Here is a 27,695-nt window from a genome sequence, read left to right on the forward strand (position 1 = left end):
TGTAAAACACACAGCGACCACGAACTGCAATAAAGCAAAGCAGAGTGTGATGGGGTATGTCCACAAGGGCAGAATCATGCTGCCAGCTCAGACAGGTGGACAGAGTCTCTCTACTGGGAGTCCAGTCTCACTGAAGCTGTACAAAGTGTAGGGAGTCAGTGTGGAAAAGTAAAATTTTCCCCTTTGTAAAAGAACTGGGTGTTCCAGGGTATCCTTTAAAAGCAAGAGCTCTGGGCTTTGTTATTTAAATGAAATAGCATTTGTAAACCATTTTCATCCCTTGCTGGGCTGCTAGTGAGTGCATAATGAATGACAGGTATTGTTATTTTTTTAACAGGAAGGACTAGTCAGAATCAGAATCCATAATGAGAGGGAAATGAGCAGGCTGATAGCCTATAGAATAAAACAGAGGGACTGTTTAGCTGTTGGGACTTCCTGTTCTCCGCCCAGCTCCGAGTCTGGCCCTCAGAGACATCAGTTCCTATTTGTTGGATGGAAGGAAAGAATTACACAAGTCCAGGTAAATTAGTGGGTGGGGGGATCTGAGCTGATGGTACTTTTCCAGAGGGAAAGAATGACGGAGACACCTGGATTCTTTTTTTCTTTTAGATTTTTATTTATTTGACAGAGAGAGAGACAGCAAGAGAGGGAACACAAGCAGAGGGAGTGGGAGAGGGAGAAGCAGGCTTCCCACCAAACAGGGAGCCCGATGCCGGGCTCGATCCCAGGACCCTGGAATCATGACCTGAGCCAAAGGCAGATGCTCAACGACTGAGTCACCCAGGTGCCCCAGACACCTGAATTCTTTAAAGTGAGGGCTTCTGGGCCCTGAGTAGCCTTGCTTGGTTTCCTTATTTATACAACGAGTCAAACCACTACCATAACAAGGTTATTATGAGACACTCTTGACAATGCATGCCTAAGTGCTTCATTAATTGTCGAGCACAAATCAAATATTAGCCACTTTAATCAAGTGGGACAACCACCTAACAGATCCTTGAGGTGTGACAACTTCAGTGTTGGGGCTGAGAGGAAAGGCTTCCTGTCCTCAGGCACTTGCTGTATTGGCTTTATCTTTTGGGTTGGCTCTTGCGTGCTAGAAACATCTTCATACTATTTGCTGAATGGGATATGAGCGCCTTCAGAAGGCCTGAGTGCAGGTGGGTGAGCAGGGCCCACCAGGTGAGAAGCAAGAAGGGCCCACATTGGTGGGTAAGACAGGGTGCCCCTGAGCCCCGAGGGCGGCTCAGAGCAGAGCCGCTCCAACCTCCCTCCCTCCTCTCCACAGCATCCTGCGCCTCATTTATTGTTAATGCTGTTTCCACAGGCTCGTTTGCAAATAGCCTGAATAAAACATCAGAGCGGGGAGGGGGCAGTGCTTGCGGTCTTCCATGACTGCCTCTGCCTCCCGTCCCTTCCCGCCTTCCCTTCCCTCAAGTTCCTTCTCCCTTCATTACTCTGATTAACAGTAGTGATCTAATTGGCTTGTCCTGAAACCCCCAAGTGGGACTCACAGGCTCTTGCAGGGACGGTAGGGAGGACGACTCAGACAGGTCCAGCCTTTGTGTTTGCTGTTTTCCTGGATGGATGAAGGAGAAAAGCAAGCGCTGAGTTTGCAGTCTTAGAGAGGAGATCCGGGATCGCATAGCGGCTCTGATTTCCCCCACCCAGGGAACTGCCTCAGCCCACAGGAGGATGGCGAGGGCTCCGCGTGGAGAGGACCATTCAAGCCCAGTCGTGCGCAGCCCCCAGGCTGCTCCCGCCGGGGTGCCAATCCAATCCAGCTGGAGAGGCAAAACCCACACAGGATCCTGAGACCAGGCCCATGAGGGAAGGCAGAGCCAAGAAGGCAGAACCTGAGCACAAACCTGAGTCCACACACCCAGTTGCACAGGGAATACGGTTTGTTACTTCTTGTAGCTTAATTACTGATTCTCCCGATTCTTGCAGCAACCACACTCTTGTGTTTTTTCTGATCGCCCTCTCGCTAAAAAATGTATCCTTTAGGGGGGCACCTGGGTGGCTCAGTGGTTTAAAGCCTCTGCCTTCGGCTCAGGTCATGATCCTAGAGTCCTGGGATCGAGCCCCACATCGGGCTCTCTGCTTAGCAGGGAGCCTGCTTCCTCCTCTCTCTCTCTCTCTCTCTCTCTCTCTGCCTGCCTCTCTGCCTACTTGTGATCTCTGTCGAATAAATAAATAAAATCTTAAAAAAAAAATATATATATATATATATTCTTTAAAACACTACCATGGAAGCCTTGCCAGCTTCTAAAACTGCCATGTCTTTAAGATCATTTTAACCTGCAAATTCCGCCCAGACGCTCTCTTATTTTTATAAATTTTCTGTTTGAGAACCTGAGCCTTTTAACCTGTCAAGTTTCCCACAGTCTGGATTTTGCTGATTGCATATTCAAGGAAGAGTTCAGTATGTTCCAACGAGCACTGTATTTCCAGCAAATTAGTAGCAGGATCCAAAGGCTTGATTAGGCTTAAGTTTGATCTCTTTGGCGAGATTATAGATGTGGTGCGTTTTTCATCGGGGGGCACATAGTATCTGCACGTCGCCTTTATGTGATGTTGGCAGCTGTTGATGGTTAATGCCTAGATCCACTCATTCACTGGGGTGGCAAAATGGTGATGTTTCATCATTTCTTTGTCATTTATTGTTGGCATACTTCCACAAAGAGATGTTTCCTCTCATCTACAATTTGGTTATCCGGTGCTGTAATTCACAAAGGAAAGACAAAGCAAGTGATCGATTCTTTGTCTTTATGTATCAGTTTTCAAGCTATTGAATAAATGCTTCTCATCCTTCAATAGTGATCAATTAAGTTTTTTCAGATATCATTGGGAATCTATGGCTTTAAACATATTTGATAGATTTAAATACATTAATACAATTATTTATCCTACTAAATATAAATTGTGCCATCTTTGGCCGTGGGAGCTTCTACGGTTGGTTCCCAAGTGCTGTGAGCACGGCCCCGTTAAGTCTCTGATACCTTCCCTGCTATCTGGGGTGACAAGGCTCATCTTCCTCTGCCCCAGACCTGAAACCAGCCCTTCCCCCAAAAAGCCCTGATTCTTTTTAGTGGGATATGATGCTGGGGGTTCTCATTGCTAATTTGCTACAATATCAGTCATTGTTTTTAGTCCTTTCAGTGGACAGACCTAACGAGTTAAGAGGGGGAAGGGGAATCTATAGACAGTTCTATAATGCTTGTTCTGAAAATGTAAGCTTGTTCAAACACAATTGGTATATTAAGGAATGGTTTGAGCCTAATACAGATTTTGTGTTTGGCTATGGGTGATTTCATATACAGGAGAAAAAAAGAGGTGAAGGCAGAAAACTGCACCCAGCCGATCCAAGCTGCTTAAGAATACACAAAACAGTGGAAAAAATCTCAGGAATCATCTTTCCAACAACTGAAGAGGAAGCACATCTATCTACAAAGATCTTAAATCCAAACTGCCAAATCCAGCCCAAGTAGCACCTTTTTCTGCCAAGTGTGAGTGGCTGGTTTGGTGGTTTCAAATATCTACAGTTTCGAGAGTTTTCGGCTGTCAGGTGCAGATGAGAAAGCAGCAAAAGAAATTCCAGCAATGACACAGAAGCTAACCGAAGAAGCTATGCTCCGGGTAACATTATCGATGGTGATGAGACAGGTATCATTTCTGCATGTCTCAGAGGGCCTCCGTCTCAAAGGCAGGAAAGCATGACCCAGAATTTAAGGCTACAAAAGATCTTTTAAGTCTGGTGTTCAGCGCCAATGCCCAGCAGAGGATAATGAGCCAGCCGCCCACAGCAGGTTTTCCAACTTTCTACCCAATGTCCAGTAAGTGTCCTTTCACCATTTTACAATAACAAGCCACACCTTTCCACTGCCCAATTTCGCAAGCGATCTTCGGGTCCTTTCCAAGGCAAAGTACCATATTTATTGTCATTATTTATGTATTTCTTACCCATTTAACATGTATAGAATTATGCTAATGTCAGTCCTTTTTAAAAAATTGTCACTGCTGAAGTTTTGGAGGGTTGTACCCCTATTCCTTTTTTTTTTGCCATAAGCCTTGTGGTTTTCATCGAGTGGTTTTTCGTACGGCGGTAATTCTTCGGAGCACATATGTCATGTTCTACATGCACACACCTCATGAGTTCATACTGACAATTCCAATTCTGTTTCAAGACTTAGATTTTTACTTGCTTAACCTCATCTGTGGTACATCGCTATCTCCTTTTCTCCCGTCCCAAATCCTGGTTCTCAAGGATGCAGGGCGTGATAGAATATTCCATAATTACTCGTTTGCTTTATCTCATCTCTCACACACAAACAGCCTCAGAATAATAGTACAAAAATTGCCACAACCTATATAATTACAGAGAAATCTCCCAGAGAAGAGTTCTGACTGGTCACTTTCAAGGGTTGGCAGTGGAAAGACTGTTCTAGGGCCCCCTCGAGATCTCATCCCAACCCCGTTGCACTCACCGCTATTGGATTGAGCAATTCAAATTCAAGTGCTGTCCTCAAGCTGGTCTACTGGACTTCTGTCAGATTCCCCCTTCCTCCTTCAGCTTCCTCTGATTTACTTGCTAATACTGGGCAAATCTTGACACTATTGGTGGTTTGTCCTGCCTACTTGTGTTTTGGGGTTGGGGGGGATAACTTGTCACTTAAACTTGTTGTAAATGTTGTCCATGGCTGCTTAATTTTTTGCTGTCTAGCTGCACCATCTGTGTTTGTGTGGGAATTCTGGGAGGTTTAAAAACCAGGTCATTGTCATTGCTTTCTTCTCAGAATCCCTCATTTGATAACCATTTTTCATAGTTGGTCTTTGAATATTGACATTAATTTTTTTTTACATACATACAGATGTTTTACATTTTTAGTAAAATCTGTTTGATCTTCCACTGTTATTTTTATGTGTAAAAAGTCCTTTGCCCTTTAGATGTTACATAAAAACCTTTTTACAATTTCTTATGATATTTTAAGTTTCAGTGTGTATATATATACTTCTCTCATCTATTTCAAAGATTTTTTTAATTTATTTGACACAAAGAGAGAGCAAGTGAGCACAAGCAGGGGGAGCCGCAGAGTGAGAAGGAGAAGCGGGCTCCCTGCTGAACGGGAAGCCTGATGATGCTGGCTTGCTCTCAGGTCCCTGGGATCATGACCTGAGCCAAAGGCAGACAGTTAACTGACTGAGCCACCCAGGTGCCCCCATCTCACTCATTTGAAATTATTCTAGAAAATACTATGAGAGGAATAGTTAAATTAATTATTTGCCTCCTCAAACATCAAATTTCTCCAAATCCATTTGTTGAATTTCTAGTTTCTCCTTTAGTATAGATCAGATATAAATATCAAGGTCTATATGTAGGCTATATCTTCTTAGTATGTCTATTTTTGTAATTATACCAAAATGCTTATGTATTTTTTTATTTCATTTATTTCAACTTAAAAGTATATTTTAAAGTCTAGGACATGTCCCTCCTCACTATTTTTATTTTATTAAAAAAGCAAGCTTAGTTGCTTTCACCCACATTATTTCTTAGTGAATTCCAGCAAAGTGAAAGTCCAAAGTTAATTTCTTGGGCAACCCATTGGTTCTCTGACAATTTCCTTACTTAAAATGTAATCATGTCTACTTGTTTGACCTCTTTCAAATGTCATGTAAAATCCCAAGAGGTCTTGTCCATGGTTGCATCATTGCATCTCAGAATCAGTTGGCAAGGCTCATGATAGCTTACTCAAGGCTGGGCAAAGAAGTGTTGGGGAAGGGTTAGGCCTGATAGTAGATCTGCTTAGTAGAGAGGTAAGATTGCTGTTGAGATGGAGGATGCCATCTGAAAGGCAGGATTCAACCAGGCAGGCAAGACTTCTCATGACAAGAGTTTTAACCTTTCCAGGTGTGATTCAGGAAGGTGCTCAAATGTTGGTAAGTCCAAGATAGAGAAGTTCCATCCATAGGTAACCAAAACCCAGCACCAATCTTCAGTTTGGAGCAAATGCTTCTTACAACCACTAACCCATATTTGTTAAGAGCCGAGTCGAGTTAGGACTACAGTATGAAACCATGGAACAGAACAAAGCTAATGCAATCACAAGAATGCTAATCCATGATCTTGATCTCTGGAGGTGGCTGAAACCAACTGATTTTCACCACCACAGGCCAGCAGTAAGGATACATCATATTTGCATTCTAGAGTTGATTTTTTTCCTAACTGCGCCTTTCAGCTCTGACCTTGTGAGGTGAGGCCTGGATGTTTATAAATGCCTTCTTCTGTCTTTCTGAGATAAAAACAAAAACAAGAGCAAAATTAATATGTCCAATAAATGGGGTGTAAAGACTCCCATCTTGTAAATAAACTTGGAAACATATTTTGGAATCTCTTCTACAAAACATCAGCCGAGAACCATAGTTGAGATTAAGTAGATTTTATTTTATGTGCAGCCCATGGTTTAAAGGAATAGGAGTCACATAGTAAATTTCGGCCTTCAGGAAGACGCCGAGATACTAAATAGGAACAGGCAGCTCATGTCTGTCCACACTGAATCCTCTAGTAACACAGGCCTGTTCATCTGCCCCAGTGTTTTTCCCTGGGTTCCAGCAGTCAAAACCTTTAATATACCTGCAAGAAAGCACATTAACTGATACTCTTAGCAGAGTCAAACTTAGAGATTCAAGCACTTGTTACGATGACCACTTCCTTCTCCCTCATTTTGCAGCTCAGAGAGGAGGCCTGTAGGCCTGGGGAGGGGAAGGGACTTGCCTGGGAAACTTGTCCGCAGAGAAGCCAGACCCGCCAGGTCATTGCTGAAGATGGTGGCTGCTTTCACAGATTTCCCCCTTCTCATTTTACAGATGGACCAGCCACAGGAGACTTCCCTTTTACAACAGAACCAACTACAGGAGACTTCCCTTTTACAAGGGAGCCAACCACAGGAGACTTCCAGACCAATTACCAAGGGATGTTCTGAGATTCCTACTGGTAAGGAAAACATCAGGCCCACCTTCTTTAGGAAGACCTTCTTTAGAAGAACCAGAGCTTATGAATGGTCATTTTTATATAAACTGCCCATAAAGCTCTCTCAGAAGGTGCAGCCCTATAAACATTCCCAAATAGAGCAAACAAACAGTGCATTTTAATGACCTAAAGAAAATGATGATGAATGATTTTAAGTGAGGAGGGCTGCCATAACACTGTAAGTAAAGTCAATACATTACTGAGTCCATGAATTAATTAGTGTTTAAATAATAGAAATGACTATCAATTACAAAACATTACTGCAAATTACTTGCTGTGCAAACAGCTTCTTTTGCTATTATTAATAATTCTAGCTACTGATTTTCTGTAATTGCCAGCCACCGTCTTCCTTTGGGTGAACAGCGGAGCAGAGTTGGACTGCAAAGTCAAGTTCCCACTCACCCCAAGAAAAGTCAGTTGGTACCCCCCATCCCCTTCTGCTGACCCTTTAATGCAGGCTTGCTTCTCAGCCCCCATTCTCTGCTGTCTGAGAAACCTGAGAGGCTGTCAATTGGTATTTACTCCTTATGGTCAGAACTAGCTTTAATATTAAAATCAAACATCCAAGAAAATGCCTGAGGCAACATTTTCTGTTTCTGAGCATGATTTGACCGATGAAATCCTTCCACCTTGTGTGAGCAGCTCCGTAACAGTGGAGGGCAGATCTGGCCGGGGAGTAGATGACAGGGAGCATTGTGATTTATTAGAAGGTCTGGGCTGGTGGTTTAGAGGATCAGAGTTCAGGCCCCTACTCTTCGATAACCTCAGTGTGGGATTTGGGATGAGTTATTTGACCAATTTTGAGGTTTTGCTCTCCCCATTAGAAGAAATAGACTGTGCTCCTTGTCATCTATTTCATGAGGAAATGAACGAGGATTATGGCTGGTGCTTCAACCCCAAATAAGGCATATGATCAATGAAGAAAATCTTTGCTCTCTCTTTTCCATTTAAAATAGTTGTGAGTTAATTCTCGGGCTGATGCTGATGGGGTCAGCCACCTGTGTAAATGGAGCCCGAGGAATTACGGTGCAGCCCCCTGATGTTCCCTGCCTTCCCTGTCCCCTCTGAAACTCACACATAACATCATGTCCCACCCCATGGAAAGCTAGCACTTCCCGAGAGCTCCAGGTGGGCAAGCACCATCCTCAAATGTTACCTGGGTTTTCTCTTTCAGTCCCTTCAGCAACCCTATGAGGCAAGTCACTTTTATGCAGTTATTACAAAGAAAGAAACAGAGACACAACAAGGGCATAGCCACAGAGCTAGCAAATGACAGAGCCAGGAGATCAACCCAGAAGGACTCTCCCACCCGACTAAAACATCAAATACACAACTAATCTCAGAATGGGCTTTGGCCCTGCAGCCCTGCCTTCTTTCCTATTCCGCAACCGGGATCTAATAACTTAGAAGGCAGTGGTCTCACAGCGAAGGGGCCCTCCAAGCAGAAGCCTCTGCTTCCCCCAGGAAACTCTTCCCAGCACTCTCGCCTTTGTGGCACCGTGGGCCCACCCTGTTCTGGCTCTCAGCTCAGGGACCCCACATGGCTGGGAGCTTCTGGAGGACAGGGACAATTCAATGTTGGGTGAGCAGGCCCTCACCCAAGGTCTGCCAACCATAGGTAAACAATTATATAACTAGTAAGTCCTTCTCTCGTATCCCTCCAACATATGCACACAAGGACTTAAAACCTTCAGGCTCCCCAAAATCCCAGAATGCCACTCCAGAACCCTCTGACCAATGGCCATTTCCATACCTGCCCTCCAAGATGGCTGCTGCCAGTGGAGGTGGGAGATAATGGGGAGGTGCGGTCTCTGGGACCTTTTAACCCATTCCCCTCAACACCTTTCTCCCCCAGGATGCTTGATATCTTTTTCCAGACCCTTCCTCCAGGGGGCTGGTTGGCATAGGCAACAGATGGAGTCCCTGAGAGCAACAGGAAGCTTCTCTCCTCCTCAGTCCCATGCTTACCCATGGCCTGCCAGCCTCCCCCACCCTCATAACCACACCCCCCTGTCTTAAAAGGTGACTGCAATAAAGCAGGAAATATAAAGCAGAAAACCCATATTCTTTGGCTGATCAGTCTTTGAAATAAATGCTACAAGGTAGAACAGAAATAAATTTATGAACTATTCGAGCTGCTATTCCTCGATTTCAAAGTAATCCAATCATGGGGAAATGTCAGTTCCAATTGAAGAAGAAAACAGACTTCAAATGTCTGGCGTTCCCCAGCCTGAGCAATCACTGAGGTCATAAATGCGGTGATTGTTTGAGAGCCCCTGCAAATCCTGTCCTGGGCACTGTGGCCGTGGCGTTTGTGTAGGTTCTGTGAAAACCTTGCACTCCTCAGCATGCGCACGCTCTCACCTCTTCTCCAACGCACCCCTCCACCCTCCCTCAGAGGGGTGTTGATATTTCAGCCCACAGAAGGTCTGTAGAGCTTAGACTCCAGAACACAAAGGGACAGAGCCCACTATGCTATTAAAAGAAGGAACCGCTTTGGGTCCTGATGGCAGAAGGCAGACTTGGTGGATGTGAGGCCTCCAAGGCATTCAGAAAATTCACTTCAATCAATGGGAAATGAGTCAGAGGGGCAGCAGGCAGCCCTGGAGCCTATCAGACTAGGCTTCTTGTGGACTGGTGAGGGCTGCCAAGGCCTCTGGGAGGAGTGGCATGGGTCACTTGACCTGCTGCAGGAAAAGCAAAGTTCTGCTCCAGAGCCCCACTCACCCAGAGGGACCAGGAAAGGACAATGATGCAAAATGCACCAAATCTTGCTTTTGCTCGCTTTCTGAACATCTCAGTGAATCTCTGACGTTGGGGTTAAGGCTTTGTTGACTCATCTACCATGGGAATGTCTGAAATTTCTTGGCCAAAAATCTCTTTCCTTTCTTTGTAAATTATGTAGATTCTTGGTGGTTCCTTATTATTCTTTGCCTCTTTGCTCGCCAGTTTTCTGCATAATAGACAACACTTTCTTTTTTAGAGCCCTCTGACTCTTTGCTCCCAGACACTACTGTCACTGGGTGTTTCTCCTCTTTGAGTCCTTTTCCTTGGTCTTCTTTGAAGACTCTTGTTCTTTTGTCCTTGAATGCAGGTTCCTCAGAATTCTATCTTCCACATTTTTGCTCTTTACTTTCTCCCTAAGAGTCTCTGTCCAGACCTATGTCTTCGGTGATCACCTGTATGTTCACTTATGGCCCAGGTGAGACCTTTCCCAAGCTCTAGACCCATGTCTACTGGATCTCTCCCTTGGGACACCTCACAGTTGCCTCAAATTCAACATAACTCAACATACCATCTCCCCTCTGTGTTCCCCATGTCAGTCAATAATTACCCAAGGAAGAACCCTAGACGACTTTCATAAGTAACTCCTCTTTTTATCTACCAAGTCATAGCAAATCTGTTCTCTTATATCTTTTGGCTCTGTTTTTCTCCATCCTTATTGGCATCATCTTTGTTCAGGTGACCATAAGCCTTCTCCTTATAGCTACAAGAGTCTCTTAAACACCACTCCATTTGTAGTGTAGCCCTCTTAGTTAGCAGTTGTCACAGTAATGCTGCATATTGAAAAATCTCAATATCCCATAAAAACAAAAACAAAAATGTTAAATTCTCTCTTGTGAGTGTGTGGGGCAGCTGAGCAAGCAATGCTTTAGGCTGCAGCAGCTGGAGTGGGTCTGCTGCACTTGTCTCCTCTCATCCTCCTGGGCCCAATGAACTGGCCAGGGCACATTCTTTGCAAGGCAAAGGTAGAGGTACAAAAGGGCAGTGGGAAACACCCAAGGCCCCTTAAGGCCTGGGCCCACATGCCATTGGCCAAAACAAGTCACATGGCCTGACCCAAAGTGAAAAGTTGGAGAAGCACCCGCTGCTCACTATGAGGTCATGGCAAGGGCGTGAATGCAGGCATGAGTATGGGAAGAGCAGTAAGCAGCGGAGCCAATAACGTAATCCACCACTGGCCCACTCTAACCCATTTTCTACCCTGCAGCTAGATTTCTGATAGGCACATCTGCTTATGTAACTCCTCATGGTCCTGGAAAGAGAGTGTAAATTCATGGTGTGACTCTATTCTCTCTCTCTTCTCACACCACCAATTGCTGTGGTCCTGTCACATTGTATTACATTTCTGTCCAAAATTTGTCTGAACTTCAACATAACAAAACACATCATCCTCCCCTTTGTTCCCTACTCCTTAGCTACTATGCCAGAGATAATCATACATATGCAATAAACTGCTTATAATGGGGATGCCTGGGTGGCTCAGTTGGCTATTCTCTGCCTTGGGCTCAGGTCATGATCCTGGGGTCCTGAGATCAAGCTCTGTGTTGGGCTCCCTGCTCAGTGGGGAGCTTGCTTCTCCCTCTGCCTCTACCCCTCCACTCCGCTCATGCTCTCACTCTCACTCTCTCTCAAAAAAAAAAAAAAACCCAAAAAACAAACTTGTAATGGATGATTACCGCATCAGAATCTATTTCTGAATACAAATTTTAATGTCTTTGTTTATTTTTAACACAAAATTAGATAAGTTTGGAGTAACTCTGTATATTAGAACCATAATTGTTCTGGTCCAATTGATGAGAAGATTAGTCTGATAAGCATCTCAGACCTAAAGAAAAAGCTTGCTTTGTACCAAATGGAAATCTACCTATTTATGTATTAGCACACTGAAAAATAAACAGCGTCTGACATTTTTGAGACACACACCATTGGTTGCCAATCCGAGAGCTAGTCCCCTTCTTCTGTTTTAGCAGAGGGGCAATGTGCTCATCCCCAGAGGGATGACTCCTGATTAGTCTAGGTCAGTTATGGTATCCCATTCCTCTCTGCTAGGGAATAGCTTATGAATGGGCATGTGACCTGACTGGCCAGTGAGATCTGAGGTGAAGTCTACTGGCTACTCATGGGAAAGTTTTCATGTCGGATGAAATAGAGAGCAAAAGGAAGAGAAAGGGGGTCCTCTTCTGCACGCTCACCCATGTGCTTGGAATATTGTTCTGTAAGGACAAGAGTCTTGGAACTGTGGCCTCCATCTTGCCATCACAAGGGGAGATATGGCTGATCTCCTGAGGAAGCCAGAGCAGAAAGATGAGAGAGTCTGCATCTCTGCCGACCCTCAGCTGCTGCCCCCATGTTGGAGCCACCTACCTCTGAGTTTTCTGTTACAGAAATAATTAAATAATTAAATTGCTTAAGCCGCTCATCTGCAGTTATTGCATAATTTGCAGCTGAAATACACACAAATAGCTTTGAAATTTACCCCAGACAACCCCAAATTTGTTGTTAGCAAATATCAGAGACTTCCCATCACTCCAGTCTATTATTTAACATAGTTTTCTTCAGGCCTACGATGTTGTCACAGCTGGCTTTTATTGACTGCAGCGGCTGATACGCTAGAGAACAGTACTCACTGGCATGAGGAGTCTGCCACTACTTTTGTTTATTAATCCATGTTCCAGTCAGTCCTCTCGGCTTTCTTGTTGTGTTCCCTGAGTCCTCAGAGGAACCGGGAGTTGTGGAGCTACAACATCTTCACCTGTGTTTTGAGACTTGTCCTGGGAATAATTTACCAGAGCAAGAGAGAGAATAATGCAGTCCCCACAAATCAGTTCACGTGTCCAGCCTTGGAACCTGTGTGTGTTTTACTTTACATGGCAAAACTGACTTTACAGATGTGATTTATGTAAGGTCCTGAGATGGGGAGATTATCCTGGAGTATCTGAGTGGACCTCCATATCATCACAAGAATCTGTAAGAGTGGAAGGGGGGGGAATACAAGAAGAGCATGAGATGGACACGTGACTATGGAAGAATGAGCAGAAATGAAGGAAGGGGGCATGAGCCCAGGAATGCAGGAAGCCTCCGTAAAGGGGAAGAGGCAAGGAATGGGATTCACCCTGAGAGCTTCCAGAAAAGAACACAGCTCTTCCAACATAGTGATTTTAGCCCAGTGAGACTTGTTTCAGATATCTGACCTTCAGAACTGTAAGATCATAAATTTGTGATTCATTTGCAGTGATTTGCTGCAGTAGCCATAGGAAACTAATACAATGCGTTGGCATTATTGACTGTGAGACTGAACACCTCTGGTTCAGGCACGTGGTTGGGTGGTGCCTGACTGAGAGAGAAAATGATGAACTAGAAACTCAAGCCAAAGCCAGAGGGGCATCTGGGCTTAGCAGTGGAGTAGATGTAGTCAGGGAGTGTCAGGGAGTTCATAGTTCTCAAGGGAAAAGGAAACCCCCCATGAGATGTAAGGTGCACAAGCCCACATAGGCTTAGAGTTCTAAAGCGTCCTTTAACATTTGAGAAACAAGGACCTTGTGCGAGTGCCCAAAGCACATCTCTTATGTCCTATGAGCAGCCCTGTGTGTGGTCAGTAAGAGTCTCGACCCAGGTCACAGGGGAAGAGTTTTCTCAGACTCTGACCCATGGGAAAGATGCCAGCCTCTTCTTTATCAACAGCAACAAATAATGGTCCTTCAGTCAGCAAATAGGAAGTAAGTGCCAACTCACGGCATTTTCTCCCCCATCTAGGTAGGCTCGGACTGCTGTAACAAAAATACCACAGGCTGGATTGTTGGAACAGTGAACATTTACTTCTCACAGTTCTGGAGGCTGGAAGTCCAGATCAGAACACTAAGGTGGTAGGGTTATGGTGGGAGACTTCTTACTTGTAGACAGCCAACTTTTTGCTATGTCCTCACATGGCAGAGTGCGAACACTGCTCTCCTCGTGTCCTCCTAGGGAACCAATGTCATCATGGAGGCTCCATCCCTATGACTCTTCTGAAACTAACTATCTCCCCCAAATCCCACTTCTAAATGCCATCACACTGGGGATTAGGGCTTCAACACAAGAATTTGGGGTGGAGAGACACAAACATTCAGTTCATAGTATCCCTTTGAGTTCCTTTGGGGAAGACAGACATTAAAGCAAAGACAGTGAATACATCTATAACACTGAATATAAGTGTGGTGAAGGAGGAGACTCAGATACTAAAAAAAGAGTAGAAGAGGGAGCTAAATTTAGATTGGAGGGCCAAGGAAGGTATTTTTTAGGAAACTGTATGCAAATTGAAGATAAGTGGGAATGTATCAGGGACCAACTGAGGGAAGGGAGATCCAGGCCCAAGGGACATCATGTGCAAAGGCCCTGAGACAAGAAAGGAAGTGGGGAGTTGCTGTTACTGTTGTATAGTATAGAAAAGAAAACAGGACACAAGAGAACCTGGTGCCTTTTAAAAGCCTTGGGTGATTTCAGGCTAAGGTTTTGTCTTCCCTTTGTCAGGTTTTCTGTGGCATGAACTACAAGCACCCATGGACTGAAGAAACACCAGCATAACTCTTAAGCTCCACAGTCCCAAGCAGCCTGCGGCTGTCCTCTCTCTAGAGGGTACAGAGTGAGGCTGAGGGAGGGCACCTCCCTGTCATTTCTGTCCATCTTTCTTTCTGGCCCAACTTCTTTGCTGTGACCTCTGGAGATTTTCTAAATTAGAATCATTACCTATATGGGGAGCCGGCAATGCAAATCAAATGAGAGGCTGCGGCAAGCTAATGAAGGCCAACGACCCCAGGATCTAATGGAGAGGAACAGCTTTGGTAGAGAGAGAGGAGTCCATAGCACCGTGTGCTGCTTGGAGCAGGGAAAGAGGTGAATTTGGGATTTTTATTGTGCTCTACGAGGCAGGTAAAATTGAAGTATATATCTTTATTTCCATTTATACCTTGCTCATCCCTATTGACATAGATCCCTGTGTATCTATGTCCATCTGTATCCATATATCATTGATCTATATATTACACCTGTAATCTGTAGATCATGTCTGTACATCATCTATCTGTATCCATATCCGTGTGTGTGTGTGGCAAGGGGAGGCATATGATAGTTATATGTCTCAGGTAGGCGAAGGATGTGGCCCAGTTAATCATGCTTTCCTCATTCTCATCTAAGCATCAGGAGATGAGGTCTTAAAGGTCAGAAGATGATCCTCAGAAGGAAATACAAAAGATACTTTGGAATGGCTCAGCAAAGTGTAGAAATTCAAAATAAGGTAAAGAATTAAACAGACAGCTAATACAAAAAAAAAAAAAAAGAAACATTTTGAGGGCGCCTCGGTGGCTCAGTGTGTTAAAGCCTCTGCCTTCAGCTCGGGTCAAGCCTGCTTCCTCCTCTCTCTCTGCCTGCCTCTCTGCCTACTTGTGATCCCTGCCTGTCAAGTAGATAAATAAAATCTTTAAAAAACAAAACAAAATATTTTGTCCTTTTCTGTGTCCTGAAATATAAACATCTTATGTGTATATACACTTAAAAACTTTGATAGATGCACATAACGTAAAACTAAGTTATTCATTTAAAAATCGTGTACTGAATGCCTGATATATGCCAGGAACTATTCTATGAATAGATCTGGATTTTCACAAAATTGTATGTGTGAAAATCCTAGGTGGTTTCTGACTATCACTTACTTCCAAGTTTTGTGACAGTTTGGGAAAGTGGTTTCACTGTAACTGGTAAGCCATCATCCTCAGAATCTATTTTAATGGGTTTTCCATTTAGGAACTCAGATCCAATGCTAGTAGGCTCTGTTTTTGTGTTTCTCCTCTATTTTAGTGAGGTTTCAGATTCTTGGTTTTCTAGTATTTCATTCACCCAAGGAATGCTAGTGAGTGTGCCCATGAGGAGCCTTGCTAGAATGAGGAAGATGTCAATCAAGGTTGCAACTCTCAGTGAGCCAACCACTGACAAGGAAAAAAAGAGGATCAGTTTTCCCCATTGAACAATTTTAAGAAAAGCTTGGAGGCCCAGAACTGGAAAACCACTGACACAGGGTAAGTCAATTAAGCTTGTATTTTCTCAGCTCATCCAGTTTTGCTAGTTGCGTTTGTTGGTTAATTTTTTTATGAAAATTCAGTCCTGAATTTTATTCTCAATAAGTTAATAGATTTTATTTTTATATCCTTTCATCCTGGCACATAATTCTTTATGTTCATAGATCAATATTAGGGGAAAATTTCTTTGCCAAGTAATGATCCATGCAGTCATAATAAAAGGGAAAAATTTCAAAGGTTTTCAGAGCCAAAAAAGAATTACTACAGATACAGGGTCTATAACTGTGTTGTCCAAATGTGCCACCAAATTTATTAGCCATTTGCAGCTCTTTCATGATTAAGAGTGAACCTCTTGGTGATTGGAGCCAAAAAATAATCTGTTGACTGTTAGAACTAGAAGTATCTTAGATATTATGTAAATCCAATTTAGGCACTTAGGAATGAGGAGACTGAGGCCATGCTTATTGATAACTCCTACCCTTTCAAAATATTCTAGGTCAGGGCCATTGATTTCATAAATTACACACAGGACTCTTGCTTAACTGCTTGCTAGACCCTTCACACCAGTCTAAAATTGCATCTTGAGAATGACTGAGGCCGAAAGAAGTTAATTTGTGTCAGATGATATAGTTATGATAGAATTTCAAGCCGAGGACTAATTTTCATGTAACCAAACAACATCCGCAAAATGGAGATAACAATTCTTCGTCTGCTACATCGTTAGGAGGACTAAACAGGATAAACTGTGTGAAGTCATAATATTTATCCAGAATTCCTTTTTTTTTTTTTAAGATTTTATTTATTTATTTGACAGAGAGAGATCACAAGTAGGCAGAGAGGCAAGCAGAGAGAGAGAGGAGGAAGCAGGCTCCCCGCCAAGCAGAGAGCCCGATGTGGGACTCGATCCCAGGACCCTGAGATCACGACCTGAGCCGAAGGCAGCGGCTTAACCCACTGAGCCACCCAGGCACCCCAGAATTCCTTTTTCATGTGTAATTTGTCTAATCAAAAAGGCCAGTTTCTCTCGGGCATCTAGGTGGCTCATTCAGTTAAGCATCCAAATCTTGATTTTGGCTCAGGTTTTGATCTCATGTGAGGTCGAGCCCCACATCAGGCTCCATGCTCAGCTGGGGGTCTGTTTGGGGGGTTCCCTCTCTTCCTGTCCCTCTGCACATCTCGCCCCACCTCTCTAAAACAAAAACAAAAAATGAAAAATGAATCTTTAAAGAATAAAAAAGGTGAGTTTCTCAAATCACCAGAGGGCAGATTTACAGGACTTCAGGAAAGGACTGGAATCAGGGACTGGAATCCACCAGGGCTCTCTCTCCATGTCTCCACTCAGGCTCTCCCTTTACAACTGGTTGATTCTTCTTTAGCTGCAGACAAATCTCTTCTGCTTTCCATAGATCATGGTCACTCAGCTGACCTGTGGGAGAGACTGAATCTCTCTCTGTTTCCAGCGGGCATTCTCAGGGAAGAGACTTTATGTGGCCATGGTTAAGTGTAGACTAAGTTCCTGGGTGTGTTGGGGGTGGGGGATAGAGTAGAGACAGCAGTAGGGTCACCATAAGTCTGGGAAATGTCCAGGAGTAGGTAGTTCTCCCCAAGGGAGAAGAAAACTCACAAGAGGTAGAAGATATGACATGGGTCCACCTGGGTAGGGTTCTAAAGCTTCCTTTAACATTGTGGAAACAAGAACTTGGTTCTCTGATGACTTTTCATCCAGCTTCCTTTCTCCACCTCTTTTTTCCTGGCTGGTGCAGGTGTCCAGGGTGCATCCCTTACACCCATCCTGTGCGTGGTTCTTTGTGTGATTATTAAGAAACTGCCTTAGTCAGCTTGGCTGCTCTAACAAAACCCATAAACTAGCTGGCTTATGAACAACAGATTTTATGTCCTACAATTGCAGAGGCTGGGGTTCAAGATCAGAGTTCCAGCTCAGTCAGGTTCTGGTGAGGACCCTTTTCCTGGTTGCAGACTGCTGACTTCTCACTGTGTCCTCCCAAAGTAGAAAGGGGCAGGGGGGCTCTCTGAGACCTCCTTAAGGGCACTAATCCCATTCAGGAAGCTCCACCCACAAATCACCTCCCAAAGGCCTACCTACAAATACAATCACTTTGGCAGTTAGGATTTCAACATATGAAGTTTGAAGGAACACAGACTTCCAGTGCATAACAGGACCTCAGTCCAAGTTGCAGAGTAGAGAGAGGGCTTGGACTCCAGCCCACTGGAGAGATGTCAGTCTTACTTTTACAACAGTAGTAAATGATGGGGCATTCACTCAACAACTGTGAACTAAGTGCCAATTTACTGCATGGTGTGAGATGTTGGGGATGCAGTGTTATACAAAATAGTTATGGCCCTCATCTTCTCCCCCTAAATTCTTTTGGAGAAGATGGGTATTAAACCAAAAGACAAAAAATAACTATATAATAACATGATAAATGTGATAAAGGATGAGAATAGGATACTAAGAATAATGAAGGAGCACAATTTATATTGGAGGGCAGGGAGAGGTAAATCTCAGGAAATGATATATAAAATTGAGACCTGAAAGATAACTAGGAATTAATCAGGGAAAGATTTGGAAGAAGAGACATCTAGGCCTAGGTAACAGCATGTGCAAAGGTCCTGAGGCAGGAAAAGGGGGTTTGGGGCCTTCTTTGGGCACATATCATACAGGATATGATTCCTGGAGGTAGGGAGAAATGGTACACAGAAAAAAAAGGACTGGCCATTAACCTAGGAGGTTTTCCCTATTACTATAAAACAGTGAAGACCTGAGAGTTTTATTGGAATCTCTATCCTCACATAGGCAGATTAGTTATATAATTAACAACCTTACCCTGGGACTTTTTGGAAGCTATTGATACAAGCAGTACTATGCAAGCAGAGAGTGACATTCTACGGGCTAGTGTAGGGGACTCAGCTGTGGTAGAAGAAGGTGGCAGGACCCTCTAGACTCCAGGACCCAGCTCTGGGCTTGTCACTGGCTGGGTGGGGCAGAGGGGAGTGGTTGCCAATTTCCTCATCAGAAGTCAACAGCAGGTTGGGGTTTTTGTCTCTCACTTCTTTTCTCTTCATGAATGTGGAGCAATTTATTTCCAAATGCAAACTATTCCTTATACCGCGTTGTAAGAGGGATGCTACTGGGTTCGGGGCAGGAAAATGAGGTGATCTAGTTCCTTTATCTCCATCCCTCCCTCACTCAGTTTAACTCTGCAGTTTTCCAACAAGGTTCAAAGTGAAGGAGATTGCTGGCAGAGCTACCCGGGGTGGCGGTGGGGAGGGGGTGGCAAACAGTAGCCCTTGGGCAAAATCCAGCCTGTCACCTATTTTTTGAAATAAAGTTTTATTGGAACGCATGCCCATGGGTTTACCTATTGTAATGCCCATGGGTCTACCTATTGTCAATTGCTGCTTTTGCTCAAATGGCCCACAAAGCCTAAAATATTTACTCTCTGGCTCTTGAAGGACATTTGCTAACCTCTGTATGTACCACAGATTGTCCATAAATTACTCTGTCAATGATCATTTCGCCCTAAAAAGCTAGGAACAAGAACCAAGCAAAAGCAATACCTGTGAAATTATTTTCTTCATTTGAGAAAACTGTTCAGTACTTCAAAAGCAAATGAGAGAGAAAGTGGAAAAGAGAGAGAGAAAGGAAGAAAGGAAGGACGGAAGGCAAAAGAAGAGAGAAGAAAAGAACTGTCTCCATCTGATCTCATTCTCTTATTTTACTAAGGAGAATGTGGAAGCTGGGAGGTCACATGTCCTGCCCAGTGGAACATGGGTAATGACCCGACTGCCTACGTCATGAGCGCTCCCCATACCCAGTAGGGACTACATCAAAGTGCTACCATTCTTCACTCTAACTTCCATTTGGGGTGCTTCTAAAAATGACACATTTTCCTTACCTGGGAAGTACAGGTGTTAATAGCATACAAACCTGCCCTTTGGATAGTCCGAGAGTTGCCTGGGTCTCTGAGAATAGGCCCTTTTCTCTCTTTCACCATGACGCAAAGGAGGAGGAGGGAGTCCATTCAGGGACCCTGCGCCTGGGGTCAGGGGTGGCAGTGTTTGGGCTAGGCAAGTGCAAGCCGTGACAACATTTGATTTGTGGCTTCCTTGACTCTCCACACTTGTCTGCAAACATTAGTCAGGCTTCTCAAACAGAGCTGATGGGTCTGAATAAATAATTTCAAGTACAGCTCACGCCAGCTTTCTGAGAGGAGTCAAGTGGAGGATTATTGGAGCTTGCCTTCAGCATATGCCCCCCGCTCCTCTCCTCTGCACATGTCAGCAGCTGGGCCTGCTGCATCCACATTCATCAGTCCCTCCCGTTTCCTCTCCTGTTTCCTTCTCCCACACTGGCAAGGGTCACACGACCTCCAAAATAGGTCTGGCCAAATTGCATGAGGCTAGACTTCTCAGCAGAGTATCTGTTCTCTATAGAACAAGCTGCAAGATGGAATCTGGGGCTGGGCTAATTCCCTCCTGGTTAGAAGGCGAGTGACCCCCGCTGAGGGCAGCCTCACCCCAAGTGAGTCTCATAACTCACCGCCATTATCTCTGTTCTACTTCTCTGCTCTGGCTGCCCTCCGCCCACCCCCCCTCCAGCAGAGAGGCCATGGCTCTGAATTTTTGACCAAGCCCCTAAACCCCCTAAACTGTCACACCCCTTTATGAACTCCCAAATGTTCACTTGACCCTTTCAGTTTATGGTTATTTCCGTCCGGTAGTTTTTTGATTTTTGGTTTTTTGTTTGTTTGTTTGTCAGGTGATTTGGGAAGAAGGCCCCCCCTCTGCCCCCATGCTGGGCCAGAGGGCATTTGAGGCTAAAGCAGTTATCCTACCCCTCCCTCCATCCTCCCTGGCTCTGGGCTCACCTGACCTTGCCCTTCAACAGACCATGATCCCGACTCTCCAAGATCCTTGCTCTGCTTGCTCCTTTGAGCTGATGCTCCGGTCCTTTTTTGCTTTCAAATTTGCTCCAATGGAGTCTCTCCAGACAACAGTGTTTAATCCCTCAACCTGTCCTGCCCTTCGCCACCCAATCCAGATCCTTTCCATAGTGATCTGTTTTTTTCCTAAGCACTTATCTCCTTTTAACCTGCCGTGGAACTTACTTATCTATTATTTATTTATTATTCTCTTCCCCTACCAGGATCCAAGATTCTCAAGAACAGACTTGACTACCTGTTTTATTCACGCTGTCCCAAGCTCCTAGAGTAGGGCCTGATACGTGCAGACACTCAGGTCTGTGCGGAAAGCATGAATAGATGTCCTCAGAGTTCCTGTGACAATGACACAAATTAGAGATACCCTCTTTTCTTCCCACCTCCTACCTCCTTCCCATCTTGGTCCTCACTACATGGGCAAAGCCAACAAACACAGTAAGACACAGACTATTCAGTTCATGATGATAGAGAAGCTGGGTACATTAGCAAAGGCAAAACTTTCAACCTTCTCCTCCTCTGACCCTGGGAGCTTTTTACACACGTTGATATGAAATACTCAGGACCTAACAAAAATTTTATGGTTAGCCTGGAGACTTGTTTATATAACAAGGAAAATAATTTCAGACCATATATCCCAAGTGTCTAAAACCTCATTTTTAAATTTCTCTACCTGTGTTCCATTCCACAGAGTAGCACAAAACACAGTCTTACCAACTCGGTTAAGTTTGGTCAATTCAGGGTTACTTCCTTAACCCACTTTCCCTGGCATGGGCTGTGTGCCGAGAGAATGAACAGAGTTTTGAGATATCAGGAGTTGGCTGTAGAGGTATCTGCACAAACTGTCATTTCCCAAAATGCCCTTCCTTTGGGGACCTTAGCAATTACAATTCATACTGGACCCATCAAGGGCATCTTCTTGTCCCAGTTAAGAGACCAAATATAAGAGTCACACTTGTGCCACTCAGTCACAAGAGAGAAGGGCTTGGCTGCCTAAACAACTAGGGGACCTGCTGCTATTTCTGGAGTACCCCCAGAACCCAAGGACTGGGGACAGCAGTGCACAGGTCTGAGAGTCCCTGCCCTCAGAGATTACATTGTCGAGGGAAGAGCCACATTGTAGGCACAAAAACAAAATAAATTGGGCGCCTGGGTGGCTCAGTGGGTTAAGCCGCTGCCTTCGGCTCAGGTCATGATCTCGGGGTCCTGGGATCGAGTCCCGCATCGGGCTCTCTGCTCAGCAGGGAGCCTGCTTCCTTCTCTCTCTCTCTCTCTGCCTGCCTCTCAGTGTACTTGTGATTTCTCTCTGTCAAATAAATAAATAAAATCTTAAAAAAAACAACAACAAAAAAAAAAAAAACAAAATAAATTAAGAACGGGTGACGTGGGGTACTGTGAAGGGAGCCAGAGGTGGAAAGTTCTGTCGAAGACATGACATTTGAGCTGAAACAGAATGTTGCGAAGGAAGCCACCATGAAAAAATCTGAAGGAAGGGATTTTCAAGAGGAAGAAACAAAAGTGCAAAGTTTCCAAAATAAGAATGAGTTTGTTCTGTTTGATGGAGTAAAAGAGGACTGTATAGCCAGGGTGTAGAGAAGGAAGAGAGATTGGAGAGAATTGCAGGAGAGATGTAGCTATGGTCATATCAGCTGTGAAACACTTTGGAAACAAGCAAAATTGATTGCTGGGTGGCCCTCCCTCTAACACCCTTGTGGTTAGTCTTTCCCTGTCTATAAACTATGTTGCAGCTCTACCAGGATGTGTTATCCTGAGAGCCATACAAGTGATTCTTGCGCATAGAAATGCAAATTGTATCCAACAGAGAGGCAGGTGTTTGTTGCCTTCTAGGTATTGACTAGTTTGGTATCTGTATTTATTTTCAGCTTTCTATTGTATGTGTGTGATTTTGAATCCTCCTCTGAACTAGTGGTAACATCTTACTAGTTCCCTCATTAATAGTGACATGTTCATTTCATATTTGTGTAAGAGTTGAGATTTTACCTTCAATAAAATGGAAACATTAAACTCCTTTCTATTCTTCCTCCTCTGACCACTTTCTCTTGTTCTCTTGTTCTGAACAGTCACACATCTTGGAGTAAGTCAGAAGCAGATGACACTCTCTTCCGTGTACAGAGGAAACAACCGGGGCTTGGAGAAGTGAATACTTACTGTTGGTTTGCTCACTTCTGTTCTGGTTTGCTCACACAGACGGGAGAGGAGTGCCACACCTATGGGTTCTTTAGGGAATGCATTGAAGTCGTTTTGGGAATGGGAAGGACTCTATTCCCAAAGATATGAATGTCCTGCATTGCCCAAAATCGTCCCCCAAAAGGAAGATATCCTCCCCCAAATACCATGATCACCCACAGGGAGCAACATTGCACTTGGTGACATTGATCCACAGAATGTGATGTGGGGTACTGTGAAGGGAGCCAGAGGTGGAAATGGCTGCCTGGGGGCTTTAATGACGGCCCCCAAGAATCCTGCTGGGACCTAGACAAACATTCTATTCACTTACCAGATCACTAAATAGAAACTAGTTTTATGGTCATATTTCCCCTCTGGCATGCAGAAATGTTTATAGCCTTCAATAAAGACTGTTCTCTATTGAGAACTGAATTGAGTATATATTGTTTTAAACCTCAACATCTTCCAATAAGATTTATATTCTTGTTTTGCTTAAGATTCACATTTTAATGTGGCAATAAAAACTAGTGAGATTGTCTCATTGTAAAAGATGCTATTTAGTTAATTATCAGGCCCCACGCCACAAATCACAGTATTGGGTTTCTTGTACCCAGAAAGACTGTTATTTCTCCTTCCCCTCCCATGAGTCATGTGGTATGGGTTGTTCTGATGAGCAGCGCTGAGACTAGAGATGGTGGGGAGAGAAGAGTGGAAGGGGGTAACTTCCCTGTAGTGTGAACCCCCCTACCGAAAGCCTGCCATGCATGCATTAATTCAGGAGGCAGTGTAGTCAATGGGCAGTGCCAGATCTTGAATCCAGCTCTGCCACTCACCAGCTCTGTGACCATAGACACATTATTTATCAACTCTAAATCTCTAGTCCCATATAGGTTATAATGGTGTTGTTTCAACCTCCTGCCTTTGTTTTGAAAATTAAATTAGGTAATGGGTTGAAGGAGGCTGGCAAGAAAAGCAGGTCATGAGTGTGGGATCTTTCTTTAGCAGCGGCTGACAGCCTTGAGAAGCATCCAGCATCATGTTCCTGACACTTGCCCAGGGTCATCAGGACTGCGGACAAGTATCCAACGACTGGAAGGAGACAAGCAGACATCAGAACTTTGGAGATTCAGATGAGGGTTTGAGCAGCAAGAAGCAAGGTCTCAGGCAAGGATCGGGGCCAGATGAGGTCAGAAGCAATGGAGAAGGGTGATAGACACACAGGTAAAGAACAAGAATGGGGCTTGTTATTAAACCAGGTTACTTCTGAGGGATTTCTGGGCCAAGAGCAGGAAGCCCAGAGACTTCAGGTTATCAACAAAGGGCTGCCTCCCTTGAGAAGGAAAGTGGGGTGGGCAGCATCGAGGACTGCTAGGAGAAAATAAAACCAGTCAGTACCTCTGCAGGACCCTTCGGCAGAGAGCATGGTCTTCCCTTGAACAGACTTTGGTTTCCCACCTTGCCCATGCACCGGGCAGCTGGCTGGTGCTGGGGGCAGCCTTCACAGTCTAGGGCAGGAGCTGTGACGAATCAGTGATTCTAACGTCAGCTCCAGGGGAGCCTCGGGTGCCCCGACACTGATCTGGAGAGCCTCAGAGATTTCAGATGGATATTATCTCCAGGATCACCTCTGAACAATTGGTAATGGCTGCCTGGAACATTGTCTTGAGAAATTGTCTGAAGACCACATTTGGGGAGAATGCTGTGATTATTTATGTCTGCCAATGGCTTAGAAATGCCGAGTGAGGTATACTTGCTACCTTTTATCTGGAAGGAATGCAGCCAGTTCCTTCCAGCTGACAAGCAGCTGGAGCCTGCTGGTAGGGTGTTGGCGGAGGCCACTTACTCATTCATATATTCATTTATTCAACATTCCCAGAATAGCCTCCATGGGCAGCGTGCTGCACTGGAGAGAGACAGGGAGGGATGCAGGAAGAAGTTCCAGGGACCCTCAGAGCTATTTTATAGACCCCAGCATGCTTTGGCACTTCGTTTAGATTCAAATCCGCAAACAATCCCCAAGAAATAAAAATTATTATCATTTCAGTTTTTCAGGATAGAAAACTGAGATTCATCTCGGTTTGGGTAATACCTGGTTTAATAATCCCGGCTGTAATAACTGACGTGTCCTCAAACGCACAGTCTTCTGTTGAAGGCCTGGAAAAGGACGAAATATTGCAGGTCCAATGCCATTTGCCCTCTTTGTCATGTAACATCAGGCTTCCTGACACACGGTCCAGTTCTCCGCCAAGCTCTAAGTATTACCTAAACTCAAGGAATGTGTCTTCGGTGAACTGGCCCATATTTTATCTCCTTACAAAATAGCTGCTTAAATATCCCTCGAGTATGCACTTTCTGAATCATTAAGGTCTCAGGGTGCATCAATTACACTAATTTGGGAAAGTGATCACATTCATGCAGGGCGGTTATTTTTAAAGAAAAGACATTTCAGTGTATTGATGGGGAATTGGTGTCCGGAGTATATAGATTTCCAGTTATCCCCTGTCATGGCAAGAGTCCATCGGTTTCCTTTAAGAAATGAAGAGCACATTATGCCTGGTATTAACAAAGATCAATTTCAGGAAAGGAAGGCATCCAACACAAGGGAATTGAACTGAGCTGGGAATAGATGACGTAATATTTGAAGTGATAAGGGATAAGTCATGCTGGGACTCCAAGTTCTTGTGTAAATGATGATTAAATGGAACCTGTGTCCCTGCCTTTTGCTAAAGGTGATATTTCTTTACTGTAAAGCATAATGTATCTATTTTGGCATTGTCGGTGAAGTATGCAGTCAATAATTGGGCTTCTTAAAGATTTCAGAATTCTTTGGTATTAACGTGAAGGGAGAGCCTTATCTTTGCTGCCAACTCATTTCTGCTCTTCAAACCGAAGCGACAATCTTGTATAAGAATTTGGCTTTGGGTATTATCTTTCAAGAAAACAGTATTCCAAATTTCAATACAGTGAATAGAGTCACACAGACACCATGAGGATAATATGGGAGATTTGGGAAATAGAGTGAAGATAAACTCTCTGCTGAGATGAGAGATGTAATGAAAGAAAAGGAAAAGATGGAGTGAGCAGGAACAACACTGGTGCAGGGTTTCTATTGGCGGCTCTAAAAAAAAAAATACAACAGCAACTAAACTAGACGTTTTCTTTCTCTTTGGGGGTCTATAAAAGCTATTTAATTATTTAGGTCGATTCATATAGATGTTTAAAGCTGGAAGAGACCTCAGATACTACAACAGATGAGAAAGCCCAGGGAGGTAGTGTGACTTACAGGGGATCACAGTGTCCCTGTCTCCCAGCTTATAGGTATTTCTTAGTAGCTCAGTTTTTGTTTTTAAGAGGAAATCTTCATTAAACACACACACACACACACCATTGTTCCAATTCTTTTGATTTTGTTTTTGGTAGTGGTACTGACTTTTGAACATGCACCAAAAACTAGCACCATGATTGGATTCCAGAAATGCTAAGTTGGAACTCAAATGAATGCTGAGGTGCTGTTTCCAAGTTGCTCGCAGGCTGGCATTCGTGACATCTCCCACTGACACACAGGGTCATTCAGGAACTAAGAGCTCACCAGAAGACAAGAATCAAGAACCTCATTTTTATTTTTATTTAAGATTTTATTTATTTATTTGACAGAGAGAGATGACAAGCAGGCAGAGAGAGAGAGAGGAGAAAGCAGGCTCCCCGCTGAGCAGAGAGCCCGATGCAGGGCTCTATCCCAGGACCCTGAGATCATGACCTGAGCCGAAGGCAGCAGCTTAACCCACTGAGCCACCCAGGCGCCCCAAGAACCTCATTTTTAAAAGAAAGAAATCCATTTCATCATTTTTTCTAGGCTAACCACTAGGTGTATACTTTGAAGGACATAACGCAAGGTGAGGAGGTAAGCTAGGAGTCAGGATTCTCAGCCTCATAGACACATCCCAGGGTTTTCCTGGACAGGAAAGGGGCTGCCATCATGACACCTAGAATTCCAGATCTAAGTGAGGCTTCCCGAAGCTTTCTTTGGTGTGAGATGCTACTAGCACAATAGTTAGCAGGAAAGGCGGGCAGTGTTTATTAACATGGAACACACAAAGATGGTAGCCCAGAGGCCCGAGCTCCAGTCACAGCCCTGCTATTCACCAGTTCCGTGTCCTCTGGCACGATCTGTTTCCTGCCATTAGGCTCATTGACCTCAAGGTCCGTAAGGACCTGTCATCTATCAGCCCAGTCCAGACCCCTCACTCCCTTTGTCCACCAACCACCATGACCACACCTTGAACCATGCCACCCCACTCCCACTCCCTCTCCCTCTCCCTTCATGTTGTCTGAAATTTGGAATTTTCACTCTTGGCCGTTTCTCTATTTCTCTCACACATGTCAGCAGTCTCAACCAAACACAGTTCTCTGACTCTGCTGGGCCTCCCAGTTCCTTGGGGCTCTGGGGATCCCTCCTTTTCTACTGTTGTTTTTCAGTGATAGTCACTCCACTAACACTCTTCCCACTACCCTCCTGTGCCTACTGAGTGTCACCCTTCCCTTGGCAATGAGCGCTCTGATGATCCCACTCTGGAAATCCAGCCACCCACTTCCTCAAGTTCTGCTACTTAGTGGTGCCTGGGAAGCCTATCATGGGGCCATCCTTACTGCATTATGGATGCCAACCTCTTGGCATCTGGAGCTTTTTGGTCT

General features: G+C 44.4%; 1 long non-coding RNA gene across 2 annotated transcripts; it reads left to right on the top strand.

Annotated features, from left to right (window-relative positions):
* Positions 1 to 440: 440 nt before the first annotated feature.
* LOC309866389 lies at positions 441 to 23,435 on the top strand. Of its 2 annotated transcripts, none has more exons than XR_014312628.1 (4): positions 441 to 520; positions 3,324 to 3,836; positions 6,865 to 6,991; positions 22,898 to 23,435. It is a non-coding gene; the product is annotated as an uncharacterized lncRNA (long non-coding RNA). The 2 variants fall into 2 exon arrangements; XR_014312629.1 differs by lacking the exon at positions 22,898 to 23,435 and adding an exon at positions 7,366 to 7,599.
* Positions 23,436 to 27,695: the final 4,260 nt, after the last annotated feature.

Source organism: Mustela nivalis (assembly GCF_964662115.1).
Source record: "Mustela nivalis genome assembly, chromosome: 6".
Taxonomy (NCBI): domain Eukaryota; kingdom Metazoa; phylum Chordata; class Mammalia; order Carnivora; family Mustelidae; genus Mustela; species Mustela nivalis.